Below are 24,006 nucleotides of genomic sequence, written 5' to 3'. Positions count from 1 at the left end.
GCAGCCAGGAAAGGGGGGAGCTGCTGATCCTCCCCAAGTCCTTCTCCCAGGCCCTGATGGAGGAACCAGTCAGTGCAGAATCCTCCAGATTGCTGCAGATTGGTGTTTCCAGTGTGTGAGCCTGCAGAGCCCCAGCCTGTTGCTGTTTCCCTGCCTGTCTGGGGGTGCCAGGGGAATGGGCTGCAGGTGCCTGGGCTGTGCACAAACCTCTCCCTCTTGCTGTTCCAGCAGCTCCTGCCAGCTCCAGCCTTCCTTTCCCTGTCCTTGCAGCATTGCTGGGGGATTGGTTTGTTTGGTTTGTTTTTTTCCCCTCTTCTTCGTTTTTTCTGTGACTCTTCAGAACTTGCCTCACTTGTTCCTGATGGGTGGAAGGGCTCTGGGTGTTGCTCTGCTTGGGGTGCACCCTGCAAACACCCCTTCTCCCTGCTGGGAGCAGGCTGAGCCTGGGCTTCATCCCCAGGCTCTGAGCTGTTACACCCCTGCAGGACAAATCAAGCTTTTTCTCCTGAAATGAGTCAAGAAATGCAAAGCTCCTTTTCCCCCAGCATCCCCATGTTCTGCCTTGAAATCCTCTTTGCCCTTCCTCCCCTTCCAGCCCTGGATCTCTCCCACCACAATACCTGTTAAGATGAGGGGTGCAAAGAGGGAACATTTCACCCTTTATTGCTGCCCATGCCTCAGCTCCTCCTGCAGCTGTGGGGCTTCAAAACCTCCTCTGAAAAAAGGGGGACGAGGCCAATGAGCCACTGCTGGGAGCCCAGATAGTGAGCTGGGGAGTGTGGCAACAGAGATCCCTGTTCTGCTGCTGTTCAGCTCAGTGGAGCAGCCCTGGATGTTGTCCCTCTCCCACAAAAGAGGCCAGAAGTTGGGGTAGAAGGATCTGAGGTTGGGGCTCTGGTGGTTTGTTCCTAAGGATGAGGATGTCCCTGTGCCTCTGTGCTGACAGGCTGAAGAACAGCAGACACACAGCCTTATTGTTCTGTAATCAGCAATTACCTTGATTATTTTTTTTATTTTTTTTCTCCCTCATCCCTTTGAGAAAGGGACAAGGAAAGGCCCCACTTCAGAATGGATCTGGCTCTCCAGAGGGAGGGAGCTCTGCAGATGCCTTTGTCCTGGGCAGCTCTATAGCACCCAGCCCTGCACCCTCACCCTGGCCCTGCTCCAGATGTTCTCCTGTCCCAAACACCTGGAAGAGGGGAGGTGGCCTCACCTCACCTCCACCTCCACCAGAAATCAGCTGTTAGATGTCTGCTGCTTATCCTTATCTCAGCATTCATCCTGTCCACGGATTTGCCTCCTGAGTGCTGGGAGCTGCAGGTTTCTTGCTGGCTGGGGCTGCAGCACGGCTTCAGCTGCCCCAAACCTGGCCCAGGCAGAGCAGGAGGAATGGGTTGGGGGGTAATTAACAACAATTAAAAGGTGGGGGTTCCCTCCTGTGCCCCAGCTCCTCCTGAAGTGCCAGAGTTCAATGTGTGGGCAGGAGAGGTAACTTAACCCACCCTGTTACCCCACAGAATGAGGAGCTGAGCTGGGAGGGTTTCAGAAACCTCTTGTACCAAGCTGCTGGCCAGCATCGAGGTCCCCAGGTCCCTGCCTCAACTTCCTGAGCTGCTTCTCCTCTTCTGGAGGCAGAAAACCTCCAAACCTCCCCCCTGCTGCAGCCGTGGGATCCCCCAGGCCTCTTCTGGGGGTGACTCAGCTCAATCCTGCACCTCCAAACACCTGGTGGGGGTTGTGCTTGGTTTGTCCTGGCAGCCCCATGGTGAGGCAGGAGGTTTTTGGCAGCCTGTTAGCAGCAGTGCTCTGAGGGGCTCTGGTCCTCTCACCGTGCAGCACCAGCCCTGAGCATCCCTGCTGAATTCCTGTACCTGCACCGTGAGCACCAGAGCACCAACACCCAGCTCCTGAAACTTCTACAACTTACCTGAAACTTCATTTTCCCTTCAAATATGGGTGCTGCTTCGCCCAGTGAGGTCCCTCAGACACATCTGGCAGGCAGGAGTGTGTGGGGAGAATGACCCCAAACTTCCCCTCCCTCTGGTGCTCAAGTTGCTGTCCTCTCAGATGGGGCTCAGAACTCTCCCAAAATTGTCCTTTTTAAGGGGCACTTTGGCAACCCTTGGCACCTCTTGGAGCTGCTCTGGGTGGTGCTTGGTTGTGTTAAATGAAGTCTCTGAAAGCCTCATCCGAATTCCTGCACTGCAGCCCCAAGGAGAGCAGTGAGGTGGGGTAAGAGGAGGGTGTTTGGGGGAGAATAGAGGAGGGTGTTTTGGGGGAGAATCTCTGCCCCTTGGCAGCCAAACAGAGGCAGGGTCCCCCGGGACAGCCTCGTCAGTGAAACCCAGGAGGCAATCCTGATTTTCCCTCCTCTCCTGGCTCCACGATGTGTTTGCTGACTTCTCATTTGGTAATGATCTGGTTGGTGGTGGTCTCACAAACACCTCCTCGGGTGAGTGGTTTCCCATGGGACTGCTGAGGGAAGGGGATTGCTGAGCCCTGCCTGAGCACAGGGGGTTTGATCCTGACTGTGCTGAACCGATGGGAAGGGGCAGATGCTGCTGCTCGTTGCCCCTCTGGGCTCCCAGGGTTGGAGCTGCTCAGGTTCTTTATTTGAGCTCAGCTCTTTTCTGCTGCATCACCAGTCAGTGGTATTTGTTTCAGGCAGGCTGCTGGTTGCTCTGAACATCACACTCAGGTGCAGTGCCTGCTGCTGGGGGGGCTCTGACCCCCCCGAGGGGGCTGCTCCAGAACCGGGAGGGTGACCAGGATTTATCCACCTGGTTCCCGTTCACTGACACAGCACCAGGTACAGCTCGGCAGGGAAATCAAGGAGCTCTGGTGCCTTTGCCCATGGGGTGACTTGGTCACTGCTGAGGGGTCTCCCCAGTCCTGGTGGGATTCCTTGCTCGTCTGGCACACGGGAGGAGGAGAAACTTCAGCTGCAAAGTTCAGCTGTAAAGGAAACCACACATTTTTGGGCTCAGTGTCTCCAAACAGCTGAATTTTTCCTCCATCTTCTCCCACAAAGCTCATACCTGGGGCTGATCTTGCTCCTGCTTACAGTGTCCTTGTAGGACCAAGGACCAGAGGAACAGGCAAAGCCCTTCAGCCTCCCAGGTTTCCTGCACTGCAGTTGGATTTCTAGCAGCCCCCGGGGGCTCGGGGGTTTTAACTCATCATGTGTGTGTTTTTCCCTCATCCCATGTGCTACTTGCTTCTCAGAAGTTTCCTTGGTTTAGAAGAAATAGGACAAACAAAAACCAACCTGTTCTGCAGGTGATGGAGAGATTCAGAGGCAGGGGACAGTGGTCCTGCCAAGCCACACCAGTGATGAAGTCACTGCCAGGGCTTCTTGTCTCCTCTCGAGGGTTTGGAACCAAGTTTTTCAGGAGGACACGGAGAGTTTAGAGATGCTGTCCTGGCTGGGAAGCAGCAGCATCTCCCTTTGCCACCTCTCAGGCCTTTCACACAGAGCAGAGCGAGGACACAGCACGTCCTGGGGACAGGACACAGGTGACACAGGTGACACAGGTGACACAGGGAGGATCCGGGACACCTGATAATTCCCCGATGGCTTTTTCCCCTCCAAGGACAGGGACATTTCACCCCCCCGGGGTTCCAGGGCTGCCGGGGGGCAGAGCAGGAGGGTCCCAGCCCCTTGGTGCCCGTCCCAGCTCCTCCGGGACGGGGTGGGAGGGAGGGACGGGCACCCCGACCCCGGCACCGTCACCCCCATCCCCGGGGGCACCTTCCCGGGGGCTGACACCCCCTGCACTGCCCCATCCCGGCCCCGGTACCGAAACCTCTCCGGGACTTCAAACTTCCCCAGAGTTTGGGGGTGAGGCCCGGGTTTAACGGGTGGGGGGGGGGGGGCGGCACAGACGGAACCGGGGAGCCCGGGGCTGCCGGGTCCCCCCCTTCGGGCCGGTAACGCCTGCTGGGGGTGAGGGCGTCTCGGGGAGCTCGGGAGCAGGCGGTGACCCCGCCGGTGGCCGAACCTCCCCGCACCCGAGGCGGTTCGGTGCTGACGGGGAAACCGGGGGGTCGGGGGGGGGTGTGAGGAGGGGGTTCGCCTCACGCTCCCCCCAGGTCCTGGGAGGGAACCGCCGGGCTCGGGGGCTTCCCCGGAGCCCCCATCTCAGCTGTGTGACCCCGGGAGGACGGGAGGGGACCGGCACCCCCCGCTGCCCGGGTCCTGTCCCGGTGCCCCCGGTCCGGTTCTGGGGGTTCGGCTGTGAGGGGCGGGGGGGGCAGCGGGGGCGCTGAGGGGAGGGGGGGGGGAGCGGGGGGCGGGGCAGCGCGCGCTGATTGGCGGTTGGCGGCGGGCAGGGGCGCTGGCGATTGGCCGGGACGGCGGAGCGAGCGGCCGGCGATTGGCTGCGGACGAGGAAGCAGGAAGGAGGCCGGAGGGGCGAGCGGCTTGCGGGGAGTTCGCGGCGGCGGCAGCGGCGGCGGCGGCAGCGGCGGCGGCTCCTCCTCAGCCCCCTCCCCTCACCCCCCTTCCCCCCCCTCCCCTCCCCGGCCTCCCCCGCCGCGGCTCCCGCCCGCTGCCGGCCCCTTCGCGCCGCCCGCCCGAGCCGCGCCGGATCGCGACGCCCTGAGGCGAGGGCGGGCGGCGGCAGCGGGGGCCGCCTCATCCCCATCCCGCAGCCGGGCGGTTGCCGAAGGGAGGAGGAGGAGGAGGAGGAGGAGGAGGCGGCGCTGACGCAGCAGCGTGGAGCCCGGGACTCGGGCGCCCCGGGAGGAGGGCTGCCGGTCGTTGGATCTCTCCCCCGAGACCGGGGCCTGCGGCAGCCCCGCGGCGCGGGAGCGCGCCCCGGTGAGTCCCCACGCGGTCGCGGCGATCGTCGCCTCGTTCCCCCCCCTCCACCCCTTCCCCCTCTTCCCCGGTAACTCCGGCGGGCCGGGAGCAGGTGCCGCCAGCCCCAGGAGGGGCGTGGAGCCACCGGGAACTTTCCCGGCTGAGGGAAGGGGCTGGCGGCTCCGGTGCTGGGGGGCACGGCGGGCGGGGAAGCGGCCTGGGCGGCAGGTGGGCCGGGCCGGGCCGCCCTCAGGTGCGGGAGGCGGCTGTGTGCGCACAACGGACGGGAACTTGCCGAGTGCCGGCGGGGACGGGCCGAACCCTGACCTCCCCGTACCCCCGATCCCCCCGATCCCGTGGGTCTCCCCCCCCGGGACCAGCTCGGCTCGGCAGGACAAAGGCGGCGGGGCCGGCGGGCGTCTGACAGGCGGGGGGGGGGGGGCGGGCACAGACCGAGGCCGCTGGGCCGGGGAAGTTGGAGGGGCCGGAACCGGTGTGGGCTCCGTGGGGAAGCCGGGTGTCCCGGGGGAAGGTGGAGGCTTGGTCTGAAGATCGCCGGTTTGGAGGCGATTCCCGAGGAAAAGCGCCCGGAGCGTGGGCTGGGGGAGCCCGATCCCCTCCCGTCCCTCCGTGCTCGGGGGGGCGGCGGGACCAGAACCGGGTCTGCCCGGACAGAAGTTGTGTGTTTCTGTAGGGGGTTGGTTTGTTGCTTTTTGGGGTTTTTTTGGTGTGTGTGGGGCCAGTCTCCCGGGCTGCCCTTAACGGAGCGGGGAAGTTTCCCAGTTGGTGGCGTCCGGCGGTGCCGCCCGGGTGGCCGTGCAGGTGCCGCCCGGAGCCTTCGGGGAGGAGTTGTCATTTTCGGCACATTTTACCCCCCTCGCCAGCTCCTGACACGCGTTTCTCCCGACCTTGGTCATCTCTCTTTTCCTGTTGGTAGCTCCGGTGGCCCAGGGCTTGTTTCCTCTTCTCCTTTTGTGTAGCCGTGGCTCCTAATGGAGGCAGCTCGCCTGGCTCCCTCTTTTCCAGCTGCTTCTACAAGGCGCAGGAGCCAGCACATGTGACTGGGCAGAGCTCGGCAGACGAGCAAGTGTTCTCCGGGCTGATACTCGACATCCAGGGATACCCCTGCCTTCCCATCCCTCTGCCCGACCCGGCTCGGGACCCCCCTCTCTTTTGAAAGAGCAGCGACCAAAACTTGAAAACAAAAAAAAGCAGCATTTGGGATCTTATTCTGTTTGCCTCCCCTCCCTCCCCGCCTCCCACGAGTGTGCTTATCTGAAGAGAGGTTCTGGTTTTGTTCTTGAGGATCCAGCTGCCCCTCGTGCTCTGCATCTGAAGTCATCATTGTCAGGAGGAGGCAAACCTCAAAGCAAAAAGGGTTTTCTGGGCTTTGGGGAGCCTGGCTGATTGATCTGCCCGTCAGTTTGGCACAATTAGAGAGCCCCCTGCTCTGGGGGGATCCCACCTGGTGGGGGTGGCATCTTCCTGGGTGGGATCTTGGGTGCTGGGGTGTCAGGACAGGGTTCTGGGGTTCTTAGGGTTGTGTTTTGAGGTTTCCAGCCCCGGTGGTTGTGAGGGGTAGGGTGACACCAGCTGCATGACAGACTGATGCTCTTGAAATCTTAATGTGATTTAAATACCAGCACACTGCTGATGGCTTTAACAGAAATATCCTGCTAACATATTCATCCCAACCCATCCCTCACGTTTGTCATGTCCTGGCTACCTGAGTCCTTGTCAAGCCTCAGCTGGAACTGTCTAAATATTTGCTTCCGATGGGAAACTGCATTAGTCTGATTTCACAGGGTGTTTTTGGATTTAAACATTGATTTCTGTTTGTTTTCCTGATGAATCCAGCACAGCATTTTAAGTGGAGCAGCAGCACAGGCTTTCCAGCTGCCGGGCTCCAGCAGGACAGAATCGCTGCCCCGGTGAGGTGTAGCATCACTTCTAGGTGTAAAATCAACTGGAAAACACCAAAGCTGGGGGGGAAAAGAGTTCCTTCAGCCTCCTGTGAGCAGATCCTTTCTGTTTGCTCTGGGCTGGTGGTGATACTTAGACACAACAATAAAATATTGCTGAGAAATGCTGCGTTGGGCAGAAGAGCAGTCCCAGCCCTCGCAGAGGGGGTGTCATTTTGGAAGCAGCTGAGGTTTTCTCACCCAACTCTATCAATGGATCTGATGTTGTTGCTCTGTCCTTCTTGCCAGTCATCTGCATCGTTGTTCTGACTGGGGTCTGACAGCCTGGTTATGTTTTTAACCTCTCTGGGCAGAATCTGAGTTAATTTGGTGGTGTTAATTGCTGCTGTGCCATTCGGGGGCTGTGCGGACCAGAGGACCCAGGCTGGGGGTGTCTGATGGAGATGGTGCTGGGGGATTGTTTGGGGGAAACTCACCCTTCAGCAAATGCTTGTCTGGTACTACTGCAGCACTGAAAATAAGCCCTGAGCAGCAAATCTATCCAGAGCAAACAACTGAAAAATAATTAGACATCGTAGGCAGAGGCAGGCTTGCTGCTTGGCATTGGGATCACGAGAAAATGAATGAATGATTGTATCTGGGGCTGCAGAAATAGGAAAATGTGCTCAGAGGTACAAATATTCCATGGAAAAGGAGCCATGTGGGGTTTGGTTTTTGCCCCATCTAATAATCAGTTAAGCGTGGCAATACACCCCATGGAAGTAACTACAGGAACAACCCCTGCCTGGTGCCCAAGCAGCTGAACTAATTAAGTCACAACTATCATATTGTTAATAATACATGAAACAGCAGTTCTGATAACTGGGAAATAATAATAATGATAATAAAGAAACACCCTGAAAAATAAACACCCCAAAGAAGTAGTAAAACTAAAAATAGCTTCAAGTGTGGGCTTTGTGCCTGGGGCTGCCAGGGCCACATAATCCCAGGGGTTTTCCTCTAGACCTGAAGGGCTTTCTGACCACCCAGCTTGGTCTCCTGCTGCCCCTCACCATGGATTTATCTGTTTCAGGTTGTAGGTGAGCTGCAAGTGAGCTGGTTGTGTTTGCAGCTGCAGATCTGTGGCTGGGGAGTGTTTGCAGGTTTTGGATGCAGGCTGCAGTGAAGGGAGATGAAGGGGATGCTTTGAAGAGCATTCTTGGGAGGGATTGTGCCCCTTAAATTTTAACCTCTAAGCATTTGTGCTTGCTGCCTCTGGACTGGCAACTGGTATTCCTTAAATGGGGAAAATGCACTTAAAAATAATATATCTGGTTTATTTCTTAAGAGAGGAAGAAATGTGATTGCATGGGACAATGCAATAGGCTTTTATCCAGTTATTGTCCAGGCTTGATGTTCTTGCATGAAGATTTATTATAAAAAAAGCAGAATAAAGTAGAGTCATGGTGATGTTTTAGGTGGGATTAAAAAAAAAATCATCTGGAGGAGCAGGACAATGGAAATCTTTATCTTGCTGTAAAGCAAAGTCAGGGACTGATATGGTGATTGAAAAGTGAAACCAAAGGATGCCATTAAGAGGAATGTAAACCTGACTTTAAAATAATTCTTTTTTCACCTGTCCCAGTCAACACTTGTGGCACTGGAATTCCCTTTGCCTGTTCCTTGTTGTTATTTCTCCTGCAGTTTGGGTGAAGAACCCATAGAAAATAGGAGGGAGCCTGGAGAGCTGATGAGCTGCATGAGTGTGGCCAGCTGAGTGAAGCAAGAGCCCTGGACCTCTTTGTAAAGCCTCTGAACTATTAACAGTGGTAAAATTGCCCAAAAATATTTCAAGTTCTGCCATAGTGGAAGCTGCTTGGCCAAGGGACAGCTCTGGGTCTGGTGAAATGGAGCTGCAAATGAGGGGAACCTCTCTGGAGCAGCAGATATTCCCCCATTCCCAGCTGATGGCTGGTGTACACTGAATTTCATGAATTCTTTATCAGAGGGTGTGTGGTTATGAACTCCTCAGGAGTCACAAAGAAGGCGAGGGATGGCTCAGGCTGGGCTTCTCCTTGGTGCCAGCCTGCTCAGGCAGGGGCTGAAGGGCACAAGGAGGAGCTGAGCCCCTTAATAAACGTGGGAACAGAGCCCGTGTGTCAGTGCCAGGGAGCAGGAGTGCAGCAACTAAAACCCCAGAGGCAGAGGAGTGAGGAGCTGGGCTCAGCTCCCCCGCAGCACCCTGGGGTCAGGACCTTGCAGCTGCAAAAAAAAAAAGATAAAAAAATGAATATTCTGGCTGAGATGGTGGGTGCATCCTCAGGAGTGCTGGTGCTGTGCTCTTCCTGGGGGTGGCTTTCAGCCCCGTGTTTCACAATCCTGCCTTTGCTGCTGGAGTTTCCCAGCCTGTTCTGGTTCTGGCAGGATGGGTCTGAGCTCCGTGACCATCCAGGGTCTGGTGGTACCAGTTGGGTGACAGCTGCTGGGGGGTGTTGGGTGTCCTGGTCAGCTCCATCCCTTGCCCAGAGCAGCTGGGTGCATCCTGAGGGGTTTTTTCTTTTTTTCCCCCCCTGGTCCAGTGGTGCCGTGCAGGTCCTGGCGTTTGGCAGTGAGTAGCCTGGGGCTTGGTGTTCAGGAACAAGAGGATGTTTCAGTTTGGAGCTGTCAGTTGCTGTGTTCCTTGTGTCCCAGTTCTCTTGAACAAAGGTGTGACTCAACAAGAAAATGATGATTTTTATATTTATTTATTCCCCCCCTTTGTGAGGCACATCACAGGAGTGCTGGCTGGCACCCATTGTTCTGCAAGCAGTTTTTTGAAGGGCTTCCACGTGCTCAGCTTTGAAACCAGACAGCTCGCCCAGCTCAGCAGGCTGGAGTATTTTATTTTATTTTTTTTCAAATAAAAGATCTTGTCTTTGAGTAACTGCCTGTGTATCAATATTTCAAATTATTTACCATGCTCTTAGAATTAAAAAGGGAGCATTTTCCCAGCCCCGATTTGAATAAACCGGCTTTGCTGGCAGCCCGTTTACTTATTTATTTATTTCTGCTCCCAGAGCCTGAATTCTCATCCTTTAAATAAAATTGCAGTGCTGGAGAAGCATCCAGATCCCTGGGCATCACTGAGCTGTGCTGCTTCACACAGACACACACACACCCCATGCCTCTGCCCTTCCATTGTTCCTGGCCCTGGCCTCTGGGAAGCCCTGAACGCAGCGAGCTCCAGGCTGCCTGCACGGCATCATCCTCACCCCCTCCTCTTCCTCCTGCCTGCAGAATACCTGGGAGAGGCTGGAATCGGCAAAGGAGGGGAGGAAGCAGGAGTTTGGGGGTGTGCAGAGGGGAAGATGGTTGAGTGGAGTTTGTCTGGAGGAGGCTGCACCGTGGGAGCAGCCGCAGCGTGGAGCTGCCGGGGAATCTGCACCCCAAAACCCTCACCTGGGAACTTCTGTAAAGTAAAAAGAGCCTTTTTTTTTGCTTTCTGGTTTTTTTTTTTTTGTTTTTTTTGTGTTTTTTTGTTTTTTTTTTTTTTTTTTTTTTTTTTTTTTGTTTTTTTTTTTTTTTTTTATCCAGCCCTTAAAATGGAGGGGGCTGGGGGAGAGCATCAGGGCAGGGGTTTTGCTGCCAGCATCGAGGTGGTTGGCAGCTGGAGCGTGTTCTTGCTGATTTAGGTTTGGGGAATGCTGTGAAAAAAAGAAGGGAAAAAAAAAAGGTTTGGGGAGGGGGGAGGAGGGACACTGAGGCATCTCCCTGTGAGGAGGGAGGATGGAGAGGCAGTGGTGGGAAGGAATAAGCAGCAATAATCACATTGATAAGCACGGAAGGTTCGGAAGGAGGAGGGAAGTGCAGCTGGTAAAGGAAACTAGTGCACAGCAGCAGGGTTTGGGGTTTGTTGTTGTTTGGTTGGGGTTTTTTTTCTGTTTAAAAAAGAAACCAAACTACAAAAGCAGATGCAAGAGGCATGTTTGGGTTTGTTTCTTTGTCTACTCATTCCAAATCAGTTCAGGAAAGCCAGGTGAAAGGGGGCTCAGAGTAAGGAGACCCAGCACACCCCTTGGAGGTGAGGGAGATGGCAAAGGGAAAGGATTTGAGAGCTGTAATTCAAAGATTTTCTTAAAATCCTGCCTGAATGCTTAGTGGCATGACAGGTGTGAAAATCCTGACAGCTGGGACAGGTAAATCCCAAACTGGGAATTCCTTAGATTTCAGCCAGTTGCAGAAGCAGCAGAAGTGCTCTGCACGTGTTGGGGATTTCTCCTGTGAGTCCCGTGGTAACCCCAAATCTCTCACATCCCTGGTGCCTGAGGGGTGGGTGCTACAAACACCAACCCAGCTCCTGCTGGTGGTGTGAGTTCCCAGGTAGAATCTGCCATGGGGCTGCCTGCCCCCCTTTTTCCCCTCACAAGAGCCCTGTCAGTGTGGCTCTGCCTGTCTCAGATGCTGGATTTCACAGATCTCTAGGAACAGAGTTTATTTGGGATTTCTACTGTCCTTGCATTCTGCTTGCAAAGAGGGTGAGTGCTTTGAAATCCCGTGAGAGAAGGCAACATGTGTGGGAAAGCACTGTTTAGCCTTCCCAAAAAAAGCCATTTTATTTCTTGCCATTTGCTTTTTTTTTTTTTCCTCCTGTAGTGGAAGAAGAGCAAGGGAATAATTCCTGCTTCAGAATAAGTCACTGGCTGTGCTGGAATGGCAGTCCTGACACCTCCAGGGCTATGCAGGTCTGATAAACCCCTTGCTGCTCTGGGAAGCAGGGGCTGTGGGGCAGTGTCAGGCATCAGGAACCACTTCAGCCCGGTGCCCAGGTTCTCAGTGCCAGCAGCACAGTCACAGCCAGCACATCAGGACCTGCCAGAGGCTCTTGTCTGTGATTTGCATCAGTTGTCCTGCCCGGGAGCACTAATGAGCTTAAGAACTCTTCTGTTTTCTCTGTGCTTAACAAAAATTAAATCCTTCCCTCCAAACCCAACTCTTGTCCCGTGCTCAGCCCATGCTTTCAGGGGAGCACAATGGGTGATCCCTGGCCCTGCCTCAGATGCCACCTCTGAGCTCATTACTGAATAATTAGGTGATCCTTAACCTGTCTGCAAAGTCTGGGGACTGGGGGGTGGTTTTTGTACTGAGAACATGACTTATCCCAAGACTCAGCCTTGGGTTTCAGGCACTGGGCTGTTCCAAACTCCATCTGTCCACTAAGTGAATGTCAATCCCATTCCAGCTTCCATATGTTTCCAAGGAAACCACGGGAGGCAGTGGTGAGAAATGGACCACGGAGGAAGCACAACAGCAGCATTTTGACTTTTTCAGTACATAAACATGATTAAAACCTGGTTAGCTGTAATAACCCTATACAGAGTGGTGTTTAGAGTACTTGAAGGTCAGAGAGTTCCTGGTGGAGGAGTCTGTGCTGGGTGTAAAGGAAACACAATCTATTTAAAAGATGAGAAAAAAGGGAATGTGTCCTCACGTGTCGCCCTCAAGGTCTCTTTGCAGCTCTGAGACTTTCCTGCTCTCCTGTGTAGGTTCTGGTTGGGTGCTGTGGTCCTGATTCTCCTTCCTCTCCAGCAGGCTGGGAAGCTCCTGCAGCCCCTCAGCTGAACAAAGCAAGCTGTAAATGTTTTCTCCCTGTTCTACCCCAAGGAATCTTCATAGCAATATTTAAAACACTCAAGCACATGCAAAAGAAACCCCAAAGCAAGTTGGAAGTGTTTAGGTAAATTACAGACGAGTGTCCTGTTCTGTTGAAAGAGCAACCAAGCCCCGTGGTGCTGCGGGCTGGGGTGTTTGTGCTGCTGAGGAGGGCAGGGAACCAGAGTGTCTGAGGAGCAGAGAAGTGGCTGAACATTTGGAGATTTACCCAGGGAGTGAGGATTTCCAGGCACTTGGTGCCTTTGCAGGGAAGCCCAGGAGGTTGTCCTGAGCAGCAAGCCCCAGAGGTTTGGTGGTGTTTGTCCTCTGAGAGTTTGAATTCTGCAGCAGGCAGAGCTGTAACCCTGCCCTGCTTTCCAGAGTTATTTCAGCCTCTTTAATACAGCCCTTAAGTCTTTGTCATGGTTGTTCAGAGGTGCAGTGAGATGTTCACCTCGGAGCTCTGGAGTGGGATCTTATCTGTCAGGTTGGTTTAAAGGGGCTTCAAATGCTTTCCTGAAGCAGCAGCTGAAGTGCTGGGGTCTGGGGATGTCCTCTGTGGGTTCGTGGTCTCCTCCTGTTTGTAACTGCAGGATGGGGCAGAAACCCCTCAGCTCAAAGCTCTGTGCAGCTCTTGTCCAGCATCAGATCCTTTTTGGGCCGAATGTGCAGGGGTTTGGGCTGCCAGCAGGGAGGTGGGTGCTGGGTGCTGGGAGCCGCCCTTGGTTCTTCTCTGCAGCACATCCCTCCTTATCAGCTGCTTATCCTTGGGTGTCTGGCACAGCCTGGGAAAGCAGAGCTGGCTGCAGCTTCTTGGTATCTTCCAGCAGCTCCTGGAAACTTTCTCCCAGTTCTTCCACCCTCTGACCAGTAGCTGTGAACATCTCCTGCTGCCACTTTGGCTCTGCTTCAGCTGCAGGCATCCCTCTCTGGTCACATTTACCACGGTCTAACTCCAGATTTTGCCTGCTTGTACCCCAGTCTGCTGCAGTCTGTAGCTCTGAACTCTTTGCATCTCCTCCCCTGATGCTCTTGTGGCCATCCCTTGGCTGTATGAGGATTTCTCTCTTCCACATCCATCTGCCCCACTGTGTTCCATCAGTGGTCTCAAATCCTGGAGCTAAGGGCTAAGATTAGCCCTGGGCAAGGACTAGTATTAATAACTTTTGGTGGGGTTTTTTTGTTTGTTTCTCCACATGTCAGTGCTGAGTTCCTCTAAAGTTTTGCCCTTTTTTCTCCCATTATGAATATGTTCTCCTTGGAGGAAGCACAGGGAGTGTCTGAAGCATCAGAGCACTCATTTGTGAAGAGCAGCTTGTGTAGCACTTGCAGGACTCTTGTCCCCAGTACTCAGCACTCAGATGTTTTGCAGCCCCAGCCTGGCTTTGGGGACCCTTCCTGACAATCCAGTTGGAGCACTCATGACTTTTGTGGAAGCCTGAGCTGAACTATTTAAAAGCTTTGTGGCTCCCAAGAGGAAGTTGTAATTCTGCTCCTTTGCCAGAGATCTGCTGGTGGTTTGTCCTCTGCACTTCATGGTGGCCCAGAGTGATGTGGAAAGGGAGGTTTTCAAAGCCTTGGCAGTGCTGGGGTCCCTTGGGGAGGGGTGGGTGCCTCTGCCTGGGGACCAAATGCCCACCCGGGACCCACGGGTGGCCATGAGTTGAGTTTGCATGGGAGATACCCAGGTAGGAAGGGGCAGAGCAGCTGTGGGGCTGATTTGCATGGAAGCTGTGTCCTGAAACTCTGGGTATCTCCCAGCAGGAGGAAAGGCCCATGCTGTGTGTGAGCTGAACAAACCCTTGGGGTGGCTCTCGAGGTGTGTTTGGGTTGAATTCTCTCTTTTTCTGCAGTGCAGAAGTGCTGCTGGCCTGGAGTGGGGTGCTGGGTGGGTGTGGGTGTTGAGGGGAGATGCAATACTGGATGTGGGTGCTCTTAAAAAGAACTGGGGACAGCTGCCCTCCAGCTCTAAGGCCCCTTGGTGTCTGTGTGGGGCTGGGGCAGCAGCAGGTACAGAGAAGGAGCTTGGAGTGATGGGGTCAGCCCTGCTGGGGCAGGGGATGAGTTATACCAAAGTGTTCTGACATGGCCTAGCTGGTTGTTTTAACCTCATCTTCTTTTAGGCAGTCTCATGCTTTTTGTAGCCCAACAGGAAGGAAAGATACAGGAAAAACCTTTCAGTTCTCCCCAGGAGCAGTTCAACTCCTTTGCTTCTCTTCATTCCCTAAAGATTGCCATATCACCATCTTCTTATGGCTTAGAAACTGATTTTCTGGCCCATTTTCTAATGGCCTGACCCTCTCCCTGCTGGTCACCTCCAAGTCCTAGGCCTCTCCCTGGCTCACCCCATGTTGGCACAGCCCAGGGAGCTGTGTCCAGCTGGACCTGCTCCCTCTGGACTCCTTCCCCCCAGTCCCACAGGAGCTGAGTGCTGGGACCTCCAGTCTGTGCTCCTCAGTGAACCTCAGCTGCTCTCTGCCCCTGGTGCCCACTTGGCCTCTGGGTGACTGATGGCTCCTGCTTGGCCAGTGTCTGAGCTGTGTGTTTGTTCCTGTTGAGGAGCTCTTTTCATTATTATCCCTTTTTTAATGCTCCTCTGGTCCCCCAAGGGTGAGTGTGAACCCACAGTTTGTTTCTGATGCTTCTGATGTTCTGATGTTTGGCTTCCTCTCTCCTCCAAGTGCTGCCTGCAGGTCAGCCTGTGACTTACTCATAAAATCCTCTGTGCCTTGCTAATAAAATACTGACCAGTCCCAGGGATGGCCCCAGGGGATCTGCCATGGCTGCTGCTCAGCTTTGTCACCCAGCCCTTGGCTTTGGGGAGGCCATGGCTGAGTCTCCCTGACCCTGCTTTTCTTGAGGCCGTGGATCCCTCTCTGGCTGCCAGGGACTGAGGAGCAAAACTCAGCCCATTTTACAGAGGATTCTCCAATCTTTCTCCTTGCAGACACTGCCACAAGCTCCTGGGTCATGGAGGTGTCTGTGCTGCAGCTCAGAGAGCACAACCTCATGGGACATGGGACACTTTCTTCAACCAAAGCCCCACTGATTCAATCCAGAGCTCTTGGGGCTGTGTAACTTATTCATTGTTCTTAATATTTCCTGATTTTATTTCAGTTTCTCTTTCCAGCTGTGCAAGATGCAGTAAAACTGGAGGGGTCCTTTGGTGTGTAGTGCAGAAGGCTCACCCTGGTGAAAACGTGGAACCATTGCCCTTGCTTTGGAAGCCAAGTGTGTTTAATCACTTGTTCTGAGTGGGCAAAGCATGTCACACGTGTGTGGGTAGATAAATGCAAGTTAATGAGTGGATAAAAAGCAAATCACTCCCAGCACAGGTCTGCAAATGCTGTGCAGGCTGCTCCAAGGGGACAGGAGTCACCCTGCCTGATCAAACCCGGGGCACAAGCAAATGTGTGTTTAAATCCACCTCTAATGATGCAGGGAAGGGATGAAAGAGCTGGGCCAGCTTCTAATGGGAGTTAAATGGGCTCTGGTGGAAGCAGTGTTCCAGTGATGGGGTTTCTAGGTGTTGGAAGTGGCTGCACTGCCTGTGTTTGGTTGTGGTTTCAGTTATTTTAATACCACTAACAGTTCTTGGATGGAGCCATCTAACAGCATCCAGCTTTCTTGCTTGAGAGCTTTTTCCCCACCAGGTTTCTGACCAGCAGCATCATACCCTGAGTCTCTCTGCTTTCCTGGGCTTGAATTATCCAGCCCCAGGTTGGGCAGGGGGTGGTGGTTCCCCTGCCTCAGCCAGGAGCAGCCCTGGTGTTCAAGGGGGGGATGTTTGACTTGGGCTTCCCACACCCCATCCTGAGCCCCCATCATTCTGCAAAGAGCCAGTGCTGAGCATATAAAAAAACCCCTTGAAGTGCTAATTGCTTAGTAATGAAAAGTCTAATTGCCAAGCAATTAACTTGAAGCACTTGGTGGCTGGTGGAGGTTCAGGCTGGTCTGATGAGGACATCAATAACTTCAGGTTCCAGGCTGAGATCTCCTCTGGTTCTGTAGGAGTGCAGCTCTGCTCCCTGAGCCTGTCTTCCTCTCTGCTCCTTCCCTTCATGGAGAATCAATTAATAAACTGCTCTTTAAAAGACAAAAAGCAGATAAACCAACCCTTGTCTGAACTCGGGTGTGCAGGTGTGTTCATGAAGCCTCTGGTTCTCCCTGAGAAGTCAGGAGGTGTTGGAACACCCTTTGGTGGTGCTGATCTCACAGCTCCAGCCAGGGAGTTGTGGAATTTTCAGAGGAACTTTCTGACTTGTAAATGATTTCTGGTTTGTAAATGCTGCACTCCTGTTTTGCAGTGAGTTTGGTCAGGCTGGGCAGTTTCCCCTGGCTCACAACGGTGCCACTAAAGATGTCTGAAGGCACACCTGGATGTGTGGTGATGAGTGACACTCTGTGAAGCAAAGAAATAAATATCTGTGTTCTAAAGGGTTTTGTGAAGGTGTTTTCAGCTGGGCTCACTGCTTGAAACCTTTTGGACACCTGATCATTCTTAGGTACTGGGGTGGGGATGGGTGTCCTGTGAATTTTCTCTGCTCAGAACTCCAGGTTTCTGGAGCTGCAGAATTCTGCCCAACCTGATGAGAATATCCTGAGCTTTGTTACGGGGATGCCAGGGCCAGTGCAGGAGTTTTGTAAGGTTTGCCTTGGACTTGAGTTCTGGAGTGGGGTTGAAGCTCTCCAATGGAAAAGTACTCAGCATCAGTCAGCTTCTGTCACCTGGGGAGGACGCTGGAATTTCAAGTGATGGCAGCAGAGGGAGAATAAAGAAATAGGAAGTCTGTTTCCTTTTGAAACATCCATTGCAGTTTGAATATAAAGAGGAATCAAAACCTGTGATGGAAATGTAAAATCCCAGACAGGTTTTCTGCTTTATGGACAGTGTGCTTTGTGGAGACCGAGCTGAGGCTGGAGACATGTGATAGCACTTTTAAAAGGGCAGAGAGAGAATAGGTATTTCCAAATGAAGGATGATAGTGTCTGAAGTACTTATTCTAGAACTGAAAATAGATGGAGATTACAGTTTCAGTCTGAAGAGGTTGTTCTGGTCCATGTGTTTCAGCTGGGGATGAATCAGAACACAGGAATCCTCAGGAACATGACATGAACTTGGTATTTAACGGAGCCTTTTTTTGCCTGCCTGGGTTTCAGGCTTCTGTAAATGTAAGCTGTGGGTATCAATGTGCTTCTCTGTTAGTTTTAAAATCCAGTCTCTCTTCTGCACTGATCTGGGAGGTGGCAGCCAGTAGAGGCAGAACCTGGAGCCACAGAGCCCTGGGTTCAGAGGCTGAGCTGGAGCACTGTGCTCTCTGTTTTCATAGAATCATAGAACCACAGAATTGGCTGGGTTGGAAGGGACCTCAGAGCTCATCAGCTCCAACCCTTGATCCACTCCTGCTGCAGTTCCCAGCCCATGGCACTCAGTGCCACATCCAGGCTCTTTGGAAAGATCTCCAGACACGGAGAATCCACTACTTCCCTGGGCAGCCCATTCCAATGCCTGATCACCCTCTCCAGAAAGAAATTCTTTCTCATCTCCAACCTAAACCTCCCCTGGCACAACTTGAGACCCTGCCCTCTTGTCTTGTTGAAAGTCATTTGGCAAAAGAGCCCAACCCCTGCCTGAAGGATTGAAGGATGCATTGAAAGAGCATTGAAGGATGCTCTTATGTGAGGAGAAATAAGATGAAAATTATTTAAAGGAGAAAAAAAAAAAAGAGAAAAAAAAACACCTTAAAGTTGTGATTTGGGTCAGACTTTAGGGTGGTTCATTAAATGTTACATTGAAAGAATGCTTGGCCCTTCCCTGAATTTCCTGCATTGTTTGTTTGGGGTTTTTTTCCTCCCCTAAAGCAACTTTTGAGCTTGTTGAGCAGTAACATGTTGTTCTTTGGATCTCAAGGGTGCTGTGCTAACAGTTTCTAGTTGAAAGAATTGAGAGTGAATGGAGACCTTTGTGGAGGAGAAGGGACTGGAGAGAGGAGAAGGGAAGTCCAGATCCAGTGATAGGATTGCAGCGACAGCTTTGTGAAATGGAGAGGAGCTGGCAGGGCTGCACCTGCCCTTGAAATTCCCCAAGGCAGCACCGTTTTGCAGATGCACGTGTAAGACATGAAATCTCAGTGCATCTTGAATTATTTAAGCTCAGCAGCTTGGAGGGGAAGTTCCTCGAGCTGCCGTGGAAGGGTGTGATTGTAATATATAGGAGGGCTTTAAGAGCTACTAGAGAAAAATCTTGCACCTTGTTCTTCAAAAATAAAGCCTCGGAACTGATTTGTTATTCTATTTTGTCCGTCTCACCAGGAATGGTGCCAGAACTCCCTGAGCAGGGTGACATATGATTGATATTTTACCAGACTCAGCCTTCTGCCGGGGAGGAATTTCGTTTGCATTTTGTGTATCTGGCAAATCAGATGAGTGGGGTTTGGGTTTGGTTTTGTTTTTTTTCTTTCTTTCTTTTTAAAACCTTGATTAACTTGATTGGCAAAGCTTGTGCTCCTTCTAAAAACACGATTGCCAAAGCTGTCCTGGGGTATTTTTGACTCAAGTTTTCAAACCACTTATAGGCATCTCTCAGGGCGTTGTTAGCGTAGCTGTCACGTAGGCAGCTTTATGCAGAGCCTACTTAAAGGTCTAACAGGCAATTCTTCATAAGCAGGTGATATTTAATGTGCCCAGGATTTTATGGGTAGTACTATTGCTGCTGATGTTCTCTGGGATGCTTTGAGGGAGTTGCAAAATCCATGTCAGCTTCAGCCTCCCCGGTTTCTCAGCTGGTCCAGTCCCTGCCCCTCCCGTCCTTTCCAGTTCTCTCTGTTCTCTGCCTAAACCTTGGAGACTGAGTCAGCAGGGAGTGATAGAGCAGAAGCCTGGCCAGAGCCTCCCTGAAGCCTGAGTGCTCTCATTCAGAGCTGTCAACCTCCAGACAAGTCGAGCCTGATTTTCACCCCCACCTCCACGTCCTCCTCTCCTGCGCTTGCAGACGCCGGGGATTTCCTTTGCCCTCCTTGGGCTTTCCTTGCAGCAGCCTGGCTGGTTGGCCACGCTTCTTTTTTTAATTTTCTTTTTTGTATTTCTTTTTCCCAGGTTGTTTCTGAGAGGCGAGAAGCTGGTGGTGGGCTTTGCACCGTGGGAATCCTTCCCGTGTTTGCGCTGGCAAAGAGGTGGTTTCTGTGCAGGGAGGGGGTGGCTTTGCCCTGCTTGCCTCTGTCTGTAATGACATGGCTGCAGAGTCAGTTTTCCCCAGAGCCCCTGAACTGCTCAGGGTGCAAACAGAGTTTAGAGACTTAACATCCAGGGGCAGTTATCCCAGATTTTGGTGGGTTCCTGCTGCTGCAGCTGGGAGCCTCTCCTGGAGGAAGCACAGAGTGATGGATGCAGGATTAAAACTGCTCAGGAGTTGCTGTAAGCTTTGTCACCCTTAGGACATCCAGTAGCTCAATGGTTCCTGCTCGTCCTGGTGCATCCCTCTTTAACCTGAAAGGCAAAAGAAATGTCTCCTCAGAGGCAGGGAAGGTTTTGACCCTCTCTGAGCAAACCAAGGATGCAGAACCAAATCCTGATCTTCTCCTTCCAGGTTTTGTTTGTTTGTTTTTTAATCGAGTTTGGAGTTCTTGAGGGGTGAGGGTGGCTTTGCTTGGGGATAAGCTCAGCATTTGCATCTCTCCTCCAGAGAGGGGTTGTGAAACTGTGGCTGTGCTGCTGCTCCTGGAGCTCTGAACTCACCTGAACCAGTTTCCCAGAGCTGTTGAAGGCTGCAGCATCCCTGCTGCCTGCAGAGCCTCCAGCTCACAAGCAGAAGCCTTGGGGCAGCTCTTAGGGGTGGAAATCTTTAGTTCTTCTAGGCCAGAGGAAGTGGTTTTTGTAAGTGTTGGCCACGCTGTAGACATAGGTGCTTGGGGAAGGCTTTGCATTCAGAAACTTTGGTTTTACTTCAACACACATATGTAATCAGGCTGTGGCTGCAAAGCTTCATCTTGGTTTTGGTGACTGATGTTTGAGTTGCTGAGGTCACATAGAACTTCCCACATTTATTTTTTTTTTACTACAGCATTTACTGAACATTCCACCCAAGTGGCAGCCTTTCACTGGAAATGAAATACAGTGGGAAGGCTTTTTAGCATCAGAAATGCAGAGGGAGAGCTGGTGCCTTTCTGAAAAGGAGTTTGCTATTTCTAGGGGTTCCATTAGTCCCCCAGATAATGCACCTGATCGTTGAGTTTGAGGAAACATCTTGCCACTCATCCTAGAACTTGTACATCATTCTTTCCCCTGCACTGAATGACCTGGTACTGTGTGAGCCACCCTCACTCCCCCAGAACTCCAAACTCACTGAAAAAACAGGAGAACTTGGAAGGAGGAGGTCAGGATTGGTTCTGTCCCCGTAGTTTGTTCAGGGAAGGACAAAATGACCTTCCCTGGCTCTGAGGGGACACATTTCTTTTGCCTTTCATCCATCTCAGGACCTCCAGAGGAGAACCATAGCTGGCTTTCCTCAGGTAGGTGCACGTGGAACTGAACAGTTTGCTCCAAAGTGAAAAAAACTTGCTAGGCAAGCAGGGTTAGTGAAGCAAGGTGCTCCCTTGGCCTCTCCAGATTGCTTTGGCCAGGGAATTTTGCACTCCCCTTTCTGTACCTGAGGGTTAAAAGGGCCACTTTCTGGCAAACTTGTGACATGCTGGTCACAAACGCTGCCTGCAGAGGGGGAGATCAGAGCCCGGGACTGGGGGAGCTCTGTGTGCTGAGCTTGGCCTTTGATGGTGCAGCAGGGTATTCTGGTTTTTTTCCTGTTTTTCTTTTTTCACGTTTATTCCTCACAAGTGCTGCTTGCCAGGGCTGTGGAGAGCATGAGAACAGCTGGAGAAATTCAATTTTGGCTTCCCCACGAAGCACTTCAGAGCAAGATCTGCACCCAGATAACGGGGGCTGGGACAGACCCTCGGCAGCAGTCAGCTGGGGGGGAACCTCTGGGGTGTTCACAGGGTTTGTGCAGGCAGGGATTGCACCCCAGCGTGGTTTGTTCTCAGCTTGCCATGGCTTTCAGGCATCTCTGGGACTCGTGTTTGTAAAGCAAAACATCCTAATTGCAGTTGTTTGAGGGCTGTGATGTAGCAGAGGCACACGTGTGCTGCAGCACTCCCAGCTCCTGGCTGCAGCATTGGCTTTCCCAAGGAAATTGTAATTACCAGGGCTGGAACAGAGCCTGCTCCCGTGCAGCTGCCAGAGATCCTCTCCTGGCTCTGCCAGAGTTGCCCCAGACCTCTTCCTGCAAATGTTTTCTGAAGGTCCCAAGGCCTGGGCTGTGTCCTCCGGCGCAGGATCCGTGTGGTTACTGGGAGGTGCTGGGCAGAGGAACAAGCTTGTGCTGCAGTCTCAGGAGCTCTGGATAAAGAGTTTTCTCTGGAGCACGTGGGTGATGGACCTCCAGAGAACAGCCAGGGCTGGACCTCGGTGAGGCAGATTGCAGCAATCCAGAGATTTTCTGGATGTTGGAGATGGCAGTGATGCTGCGGGGTGATTCAGCACGAGGTACCTGATGCTTCTCTGATTTATCTGCAGTTCCCAGAGCTCCTGGGAGCCTTCCTCCGTGCAACACCTTCCTCAGAGCACCAAGAGTTATTTGCCTGTAAAAGCAGCAGGGAGAAAAGAGCCAATCCTCCAGATAATTGCAGTGCCAGGGCTGTTGTAGCAGCATAAGCTGCCCCGATTGCAGTGGATGTGACTTGAAGTGGAGGGGCTGGGAGGTGACAAAGCGATGCTGGGCACGGAGAGAGCTTGGTGATGTTGTAACTGTGTAGGGCTGAAGTGCCAAATGGATCAGGAGCTTTAAGAGCTTTAAATTTCTGTGCTGTTGGCATCATCTCCTCGGAAGGAGTGGAGCTCTGCAGTGAAGCTCTGGGAAGGAGATGGTGCTCAAGTGAGCAGTCCCAGCCTGGTCTCTTCTCCTTTCACTTGCAATCAGGGGATAGAGAGGGAGAGGCAGATGCTGCAGCTGCATGATTACAGAAAATGCAGCTGTTAACACACTTGCTTATTTTCCTACTAACGAGGCATCAGCTCTCTTCTGATTTTGCTGTTTGGGTACTGGGTTTGTTCTAGCAGAAGTTGAACCAGTGATGAGGGGGTTCTTTTAACTTGTTCTTTATTCCGATCTGGTTTGGGTTCAACAGCTGCCAAGTGAATTTTTCAGAACGAGGAAGGAGGCAGCAATTCCTACTCAATTTAAAATGCTGGGAGGCCTCTGGATTCAGCTGATCAGACCAAGCTGCTTTGTTGAGCTTGTTTAATTTCTGCAAGAGTTGAACCTAAAAGTCTTCTTCCCATTAATCCAGCTCCTCAGCTGCAAGCAATAAACGGGTAGCTCTGGCTTGAGTATTTTCACTTACAGTTCTTCAGATGATTTTGTGATTTCTTGGAAGTTTTGGGGCACATTTGTTTTTAATCTTTGCTTTGGGAAGTGACTTCTGTGGGGTTTTCCAAAAGAGAGGATGAGGAGCAGATCTGAAAGGTTGTTCTTGGATCTGTGGGGCACGGAGCCAGCTCTTGGTGTCTGTTTTCCCCTCCTTGGTCACAATCATTGGTAATAAATTCACAAGGAGTTTGGCTGTGGGATAAGGGGATCCACTGCAGATACTGAGCTGGCTGTTCCCATCTCCTTTAGAGAACTGTGTCAGAAAGAGGAGAATAGAATCATAGAATAGAATCATAGAATCATAGAATTGGCTGGGTTGGAAGGGACCTCAGAGATCATCAAGTCCAACCCTTGCTCCACTCCCCCCGTGGTTCCCAGCCCATGGCACTCAGTGCCACATCCAGGCTCTTTGGAAAGATCTCCAGACACGGAGAATCCACTACTTCCCTGGGCAGCCCATTCCAATGCCTGATCACCCTCTCCAGAAAGAAATTCTTTCTCAGCTCCAACCTAAACCTCCCCTGGCACAACTTGAGACCCTGCCCTCTTGTCTTGCTGAGAGTTGCCTGGGAAAAGAGCCCAACCCCCCCTGGCTCCAACCTCCTTTCAGGGAGTTGGAGAGAGTGATGAGGTCTCCCCTGAGCCTCCTCTTCTCCAGCCTCAACACCCCCAGCTCCCTCAGCCCTTCCTCACAGGACTTGTGCTGGATCCCTTCACAGCCTCCTTGCTCTTCTCTGGACCTGCTCCAGCACCTCAAGCTCCTTCCTGAGCTGAGGGGCCCAGAACTGGACACAGGACTCAAGCTGTGGCCTCCCCAGAGCTGAGCACAGGGGCAGAATCCCTTCCCTGGACCTGCTGGCCACGCTGCTCCTGAGCCAGCCCAGGATGCCATTGGCCTTCTTGGCCACCTGGGCACATTGCTGGTTCATAAGCAGCCCCCCAGCTTCAAACCACTCATGTTGTTGTTTTACAGTGGTGATGTCACGGGGAGTTCCCTGGGTAGGAACTGAACCTTTTTTACCACACTTTGTGACTGATCCACTCAACCAGTTTCTTCCTGCTGGTAACGTGGAGCCAGCACAGAGCCAGTCAGACAAACAGAACTCACCTGGGTTTGGACTGCAGGTTTTTAGTGGAATGTGATCTGAAAGCATGACCTTCTCTCAGCCTCCAAACTGAGAAGGTCAGGGAGAAACTTGGATAATTTTGTTGTTGCTGTTGTTGCTTTTCTTTTTGCTTGGTCAAGGAATCCA

The 24,006-nt window shown here is 52.7% G+C and overlaps 1 protein-coding gene across 1 annotated transcript in view; it reads left to right on the top strand.

The window, feature by feature from the left end:
- Positions 1–4,658: 4,658 nt before the first annotated feature.
- Positions 4,659–24,006, top strand: part of BAHD1 (bromo adjacent homology domain containing 1) — a 32,608-nt gene continuing 13,260 nt past the window's right edge. Inside the window, exon 1 of the mRNA XM_030451047.1 lies at positions 4,659–4,822. The gene's annotated coding sequence lies outside the window, so the exon portion shown is untranslated. The remainder of the gene's footprint in view (positions 4,823–24,006) is intronic.

This window comes from Calypte anna, chromosome 5 (assembly GCF_003957555.1).
Source record: "Calypte anna isolate BGI_N300 chromosome 5, bCalAnn1_v1.p, whole genome shotgun sequence".
Lineage (NCBI taxonomy): Eukaryota > Metazoa > Chordata > Aves > Apodiformes > Trochilidae > Calypte > Calypte anna.
This window is presented reverse-complemented; position numbering and strand designations above follow the sequence as displayed.